The sequence below is a fragment of the Adiantum capillus-veneris genome, chromosome 25 (assembly GCF_014529385.1).
Source record: "Adiantum capillus-veneris isolate H3 chromosome 25, ASM1452938v2, whole genome shotgun sequence".
NCBI classification, from domain to species: Eukaryota; Viridiplantae; Streptophyta; class Polypodiopsida; order Polypodiales; family Pteridaceae; genus Adiantum; species Adiantum capillus-veneris.
The window spans coordinates 81,953,345-81,961,600 of NC_140955.1; positions in this window are offsets into that span (position 1 = coordinate 81,953,345).

The following is an 8,256-nucleotide window of genomic DNA, read 5'->3' on the forward strand; positions in this document are numbered from 1 at the left end:
TTGTACATATATACATTGGTTCAAAAGAAAAAAACAAACTAATAACTTAAGCTAACTTAAAACAAGACATTGATGTAAAAATAAGTTTTAATAAAGCAACTTTTTTCTGTATTTCTCTTATGTATTCATTAAAGTTCTAATTTATTTAAAGATTTTCATGGAAGAAGACACACTTGTGACAGCCTGTCCCTCAAGCACCGTGTAGACTAGCCATCTACTATAGAAAGGTGTGTAGGCTATATGTATTGAAACACCCTTGTAGTAAACTATGTCTCTCACATATTGAGTAGAGTAGCCACCTCTTGCAAAATGGTGTTGTTTCTCAAATGAGGACACACAAGCACCATATCCCCATTTTTGTTAAGATGATTTATAATCAAGGATGACTATGATATACGAACATGGTAATGTTATCAAAATTGCATTTGGTAAGAGCCCCAAGAAAGTTTAATGACTGGAATTCATTTTCTACCATCCTACAATGTTTCAAGGCAGCTATAATTAAGTTTGAAGCTTAAAACATGATTTTCTATTTTTAAACTAAAGAGAAAAAATACTTCGTAAATGCCTAAATTGGATATGCAAACGTAATGGGAATGCTCACGTTTAAGCTATATGTTTTTGGAACATTTAATCACTGTTAAGAATATATCTATGTGAGTTGAAGCTAATTTGAGTTGATGGATTCAATGTACATGATTAATTATTACAATGAGTTGTATGGAAATTAATCATTATGTAAATTTTGCAAAAGAAAATAAAGGAAAATATTTTCTCTTGTTTGAGTTGTTCATCTAAATGCTCTTCTTTTATGTTTCAAATGTTCCAAAATGTATGCATACAAAAGGACACACACTTCCACCATCTATGTCTCTCAAGTACTAAGTAGACTTGTTATCTACTGCAAAAAGATGTGCTAGCTATGATGAGTATATATGCTTGCAAACTGGATCCTTAACTAAATGCCAATGGACCTAGTTCACATATCGAGCCCCTAGATCTCAAACCCTACGATGGACTCGACCTATGTGATTTCGAGCATCACTTGAAGTCGCCCTGCCCAAAATATGCACCACCACCTTGCCGTTCACTCCTTTCAATCTGCTACTCTTTTCATGACTCCTCCAATTCTTCAATGGTTACTCAACCTCTCTTCTTTCCACTTGATGGTCCTGCAGTTGTTGTGTTTGGGCTTGGACGTCCCATGGCCATGATAGTAGAAAGGGCATCGAGAGGCTAATTGATGGTGATACTTGTGCTCTTGCCCTTTCCCTAACCTTCTTGTGTAATGTTGTAAGGATAGTGAGGACACTATACACCAATGAGTATCATGTTATCTGCATAAGAAGGAAATAAATTACCGTTGTATGCTTTTGCTTTGTTTTTGAGGAACTCGCCATCGACATAGTCCAAGAACCATGGACAATCTCTCCACGCATCCTCACCATGAAACTTGTCTATCCACTCATCAAAATAGATCCCACTCTCCTCTCTCTTAGACTCCACCCATACATTGTTGGATGCTTAGGGTTTAGACTATGCAAACCTTTCTTGAGGGCATCCAACCACCATTTACAAATTACAATATAGACTCCATTGACCAAAACATACAATATAAATCATACACAACAATAAAACTTGATAGTTAAATACTTGTATACTAAGCATCACATCGTGCATGCAAAGTGCGGCTAGTCCTCTCCATTGTATGTGGCTTGTATGGTTGTCTTCCACCGCTCAAATGCTTTGTCAAAGTGGTCTTGTAAAAAAGCTTGCATTGTCTCTCCAAGAGATAGTCCATAATTGGGTGTAGCACATACATGGAGGTTCTTCACCGTTGAGTTCTCAACCTGCATCTTCTCCGCCAAGCTCAATACACCCTTGCACTTCAAGCATTAGCAACATTGCACTCATGTATATGATCCCGTCCTCTAATGTTACTATACCCATCTTTCCAGTTGCCACAAGTAAACATACATTCTTAGCCTTTCTGAGAATGGCTTCTCTTGTGTTGGAATAGATACCTTTGTCATGGAAACCTTCTCTTGTGTTGGAATAGATACCTTGGTCATAGAAACCTTGCTCTTGGACAATATGTCCACCAAAAAACATTTCCTACAATGTTTTATTGGACATAATATTAGATACATTCAAAAGAAAAGAATACTCAGTCTGCAGGGCTGATGCGTGCACCTGCAATCTGAGACACTCTGAAGGGGGTCATTTTGCATCCCTTCTCTCCCCGAGCCACAAATTAAATACACTTTCAAAAGAAGTCCATGCCATTCTTTGGATTGGCGATGACAACTACCCCCTTTCAAACAAAGAAGTTATATGTCCCTTAGAGCCACGTCATAGTTTGCTTTGTACTCTGCTTCTCTTGGAAGGTACTCTTTACTTTCCTTAGCAAGCAAATTTTGCATTTTTTGTCAATATATTGCATCAAATTCCTCGTATAGTACACAACACAAAGATATTCAAATATAGTCAAGTCATCCAATGCACATGTACTATAACTTACACTCACCTTTCACAGTAGCTATACTAGCAAAGACATTAATAGTCTAAGCCATCTTGAATGGTTCATTGCCATGCCACAAAGCACTATCTTAGCTTTTGCCCTGCCCTCCTCATTGACCTTGTCCAACAAGGAGTGTGGGTCTGCAAAAGTGCCAACTTTTGCATCATGAAGATGTTGTGGTTAGTGGTGTGAGGCACATGGACTCATATGTGACCCTAATTTTTTTGGTAAAAATTCAGCATCAATTTGAAATTCAAGTGCAACAAACATAATGTAAAGAACCTTACTTGTTAATCAGCGATAATAGAAACTCCGCCATCTCCTTAGGGTTGAACTTCATGAGCATGTACTCAACCTTTGGAGTTAAGAATTTATCCAATCGCTCACGCAATACCCAATCTTTCCATGTGTGAAGCTGTGGGCGTCTGCCGCACGTATCGAAGCAAGGGCCTTGCCTAACACTGTGTGCAAGCCACAAATGGCTCCAAGCACGCAACTAGCCTAAACTAGTAAGCTCAAAGATGACGATGGTGTGTCAGTCACCGCTCCACGCTTGTTGTCGTGGAGGATTCCTCACCGCGAAGAAGAAGGAGTCGTTGTTGCGCTGCGCACAACCGCCTTGCTACCGTCGTGTCGCCACAATGCTCAATCTCTCTCTCTCTCTCTCTCTCTCTCTCTCTCTCTCTCTCTCTCTCAAGCACACACACACACACACACACACACACACTAGTACACAAGGGAGACGAAGAAGAAGATGGACCAAGAGCACTCTTCTTGCATTGCACACAGGAGAGAATGAGGTATTTTAGGTTTAGATTGACTTTTATATGCGCTTGCCCGCTCACATTTGGGCAGCCAATCTTACCCAGACATTATAGGTTCCAGTTTTAGAGTGCACCTCTCATCGGTGATCACTCTTAACCATTCTTATCTGACTGACAAGCCCGACCAATAACATCATACACTACTAGTGGGTCCAACAAGCCCGGCCCATGGCTACATAAAAGGTGGTCGCTTAGTGGTGCTGATCGCTTGGTGGTAACAGGCCCCCCTTCCTGATGTAGATTCCGCCCTCGGAAGCTAGTAAGCGAAAGCCCGTTTGGTCCATTTTGTAGAGCATCTGGATTTGAATCTGCAAGGCAAAGTCACTGTTTTATGCAAGCGGAATTATATGGCAATAAATCATAAGAGGAATGTAAAGTACATGTGGAAATGAGTAAATGCAAGATTTATGAAATGCTAGACTGCCATTAAGGACAAATAAATTGCACTTTGATGAAATTAATTAATCAAGAGTTTTGGGCTTATGGGTGAGTTTATCAATTAGTTAGTTATGACTAAGGTTAAAACAACTACTCTAGTACTAGCTAAGCTAAGAAGATTATCTAAATGCAAGATTCCCTAATTGTGCTCAATCAACTAGCAAGGCTAGGAGTGCAGCCTTCGCTGCTAGGTTGATAGCATATTCAAGCTCACAAGCCTCAAAGCTTCTAAATTCTTGGAAGTAGATGTCACTTTGTGAACGCATAATAATCTGCACGCCAATCCAACAATTGTAGTTGACCAAGAAAGAAATATGTGTAGGAACTTTCTAATGATGCTAGTAACTACACGATTGTTCCACTTGAGTTGATCTATGACCAAAGAGTAAAGCATCTTATTGGACCTCTTATTCAAAGCCTAAGAAGTCAATTCCCTTATTCATCATTAAGGAGATCATTGATGTTCTTAATTTCAAGCAAGGAAAAGTGTGTGTGCCTTATAGATTTGGCTACCCATTGTGCAATTTACTTTGAATATGCTAGTACATGTAGTGCAAGACACCTTTACATATATGAAACTTTGGCCTCGGTAAGTAGGTACTTTTATTGACCACACATGAAAGCTTTTGTTGAGAGCTATGTGTGGGATTGTGCGCAGTACGCGCTTCATAATGCTCAATGTGAGACATGCGTAGGATTCTTTATGGACTTTGTAATAAGACTGTCGTGTACTATTAGAGGAGGATTGATCGTGGCCACTTGATACCCATGGCAAGATTCATAACTACTGGGAACACAATGTAGAGTCACACATAAGCTTAACTCTTTCTGGAATACTTGTAGCAGCTCTATAGTTTTTCTTGAGGTGTTTGATACTCATGATGGAATGGAGTTGCCTTTTTATTTCTAGCAAACGGTTGTTCCATGATTGCAAATATAGTCATGCATGTCATCCTTAGAGCACGTGAAGACTACTAGATAAATAAAACACGCAATCAACGATTGAAGACAGGTTACACAAATGTCTTTAGTCATCAATGTAAGGCCAAGGGCAATCCTAGGGGGGTCACGGACCCAAGCCAAGGGCCAGCTACATAAGTGTGGACAGGGGAAATACAAATATGCAGGGCCAAGAGGCTATCTAAAGGGTGGTTGGGCAGATATATTCTCACGGCAACCCCTTGGTCTTCATACTGATATCAAAGCTTTGGAGGTCGTGGACCTATTTTTAGAAAGGGAGCCTTTGCATGTGCATGTTGCATGTGGTAGATGTGGAGAAAACGAAGGTGTGGAGAAGGGCTCCTGCGAGGCGGGGAGCTTGAAGCGAGATTGGCCGTGTGAAAAGCCGCTTGAGAGGGAGGAGGCTCGGGTCGACTTGTACCAAAACGGGTGCAAAGGAGCTTGGTGGGTTCATGTTGTGCAAGGGAACAAATGCGCCATAAGCGTGAGCACCGAGAAGCTATACACAGAGCGCTAGTTCTCTCTCTCTCTCTCTCTCTCTCTCTCTCTCTCTCTCTCTCTCTCTCTCTCTCTCTCTCTCTCTCTCTCTCTCTCTCTCTCTCTCTCTCTCTCTCTCTCTCTCTCACACACACACACACACACACACACACACACACACACACAAAGCGACATGTCGCCATAGTCGTTTACAGAGCTTTATTTTCACATTAACACCCTAAGGCCAAACGCCTTGGGCACTTGATCAAGTGCCCATGCTCCCCCCCCCCCCTCCCCCCCCCCGCCCCTTCCCTACTCTCTTGGACATCCCCTTCAAGGTTCAACACGAGACTCAAGAAAAAAAACCATCAAGAGCATACATCACTATCGAGGCGCCAAAGTAAAGCAATTCAATTGATTTTTCTGTAAATTCAAAAAATTTACCAAGAATTAAAGTACATACACCTTTTACAAGGTAGAAGATCCGTTTGGACAACGACTAAAAGCGACTTGGAGATTTCAAACATTCAAGAGTCCAAGCACAGATTTGTTTTTCGGCAACCATTGTTCGAATTATGGTTGCAGAGAAACGCACACACCTTGGAGAAGACGAAGGAAGCTCAAGGCACACAATAGAGAGTGTGTTACTTAGTATGCAATGGAAAGATAGATAGCCCTAGAGTGATGGGCATATATACAATGCTCGGAGGAAAAAACCTCCTAAAGAGGGGAAAAATGTCCCGGCGGTCCTAGTGTGTTCACACACATCACTATCACATGCATATGGTAACAAATCCCCCCTGGAGAGAGAGAGAGAGAGAGAGAGAGAGAGAGAGAGAGAGAGAGAGAGAGAGAGAGACTCGTACCCTGAGGCACATGGATATACTCCATAGCCCAAGACTTAGTATAAGAGAAGGGAAAGAAAAAATTTACAAAATTTCACACATCAATGGCTTAAAATCCTACCCCCAAGGTACACGACAAGCAAGCATGTGGGTATATCTTAGAATAGCCAAGGAATCTAAAACTCTTCCCACCAAGAGGTACTTAGCATTATTTTATGGGTATGTGGACCATTCTAAAACCTAGAGAAGATAAAGGCAGATCCTATAAGCTGGACCTACTTCACACCTTACCATTCATCAAATGTTCTACAACAATCAATCAAAGGAATTTTTGGGGAAAGATGAACACACTATTCCTCTCAAGGAACTTCCTAACTTGGATGATACTAGTAACTACACGATTCCCTTATTCATCATTAAGGAGATCGTTGATGTTCTTAATGTCAAGCAAGGAAAAGTGTGTGTGCCTTATAGATTTGGCTACCCATTGTGCAATTTACTTTGAATATGCTAGTACATGTAGTGCAATACACCTTTACGTATATGAAACTTTGGCCTTGGTAAGTAGGTACTTTTATTGGCCACACATGAAAGCTTTTGTTGAGAGCTATGTGTGGGATTGTGCGCAGTATGCGCTTCATAATGCTCAATGTGAGACATGGGTAGGATTCTTTATGGAGTTTGTAATAAGACTGTCGTGTACTATTAGAGGAGGATTGATCGTGGCCACTTGATACCCATGGCAGGATTCATAACTACTGGGAACACAATGTAGAGTCACGCATAAGCTTAACTCTTTCTGGAATACTTGTAGTAGCTCTATAGTTTTTCTTGAGGTGTTTGATACTCATGATGGAATGGAGCTGCCTTTTTATTTCCAGCAAACGGTTGTTCCATGATTGGAAATATAGTCATGCATGTCATCCTTAGAGCACGTGAAGACTACTAGATAAATAAAACACGCAATTAACGATTGAAAACAGGTTACATGAATGTCTTTAGTCATCAATGTAAGGCCAAGGGCAATCCTAGGGGGGTCACGGACCTAGGCCAAGGGCCAGCTACCTAAGTGTGGACAGGGGAAATACCGAATACGCAGGGCCAAGGGCCTATCTAAAGGGTGGTTGGGCAGAGGTATTCTCACGACAGCCCCTGGGTCTTCATACTGATATCAGAGCTTCGGAGGTCGTGGACCTATTTTTAGAAAGGGAGCCTTTGCATGTGCATGTTGCATGTGGTAGATGTGGAGAAAACGAAGGCATGGAGAAGGACTCTTGCGAGGCGGGGAGCTTGAAGCGGGACAGCAGGCCGTGTGAAGAGCCTCTTGAGAGGGAGGAGGCTCGGGTCGACTAGCACAAAAACGGGCGCAAAGGATCTTGGTGGGTTCACGTCGTGCAAGGGAAAAAAATGCACCATAAGTGTGAGCACCGAGAAGCTATACACAGAGCGCTAGTTCTCTCTCTCTCTCTCTCTCTCTCTCTCTCTCTCTCTCTCTCTCTCTCTCTCTCTCTCTCTCTCTCTCACACACACACACACACACACACACACACACAGAGCTTTATTTTCACATTAACGCCCTAAGGCCAAAGGCCTTGGGCACTTAATTTTATCAAGGGAGGGTGATCATGCCCCCCTCCCTACTCCCTTGGACATCCCCTTCAAGGTTCAACACGAGACCCAAGGAAAAAACCATCAAGAGCATACAGCGTTGTCGAGGTGTCCAACGTAAAGCAATTCAGTTGATTTTTTCGTAAACTCAAAAAATTTATCAAGAATCGAAGTACATACACCTTTTACAAGGTATAAGATCCGTTTGGACAACGACTAAAAGCAACTTGGAGATTTCAAACATTCAAGAGTCCAAGCACGGCTTTGTTTTTCAGCAACCATACAAGAAGAAAACTATAAGAACCAACTTGAGCATGCCATCAACAAAATTCTCACAAAGAGTTGAAAGTTCTCTATACATGAAGATTAAAAATCAAGCATAGTAGGAGACGATTCAAGCCTTACTTTCCTTTTAAAGAAGGTAGAATTGTTCGGAAGGTATCTGCTTCCACTGAATAAGATACACTCATTTTTTATTATGTATTTGACTTTTTATGTTGCTTACATTTTGGGCAAGCAAAGCTATGTAAGTTATGCTTTCTCATACTACACAATGATTCAAAATATTTCAGCAGCATATCTC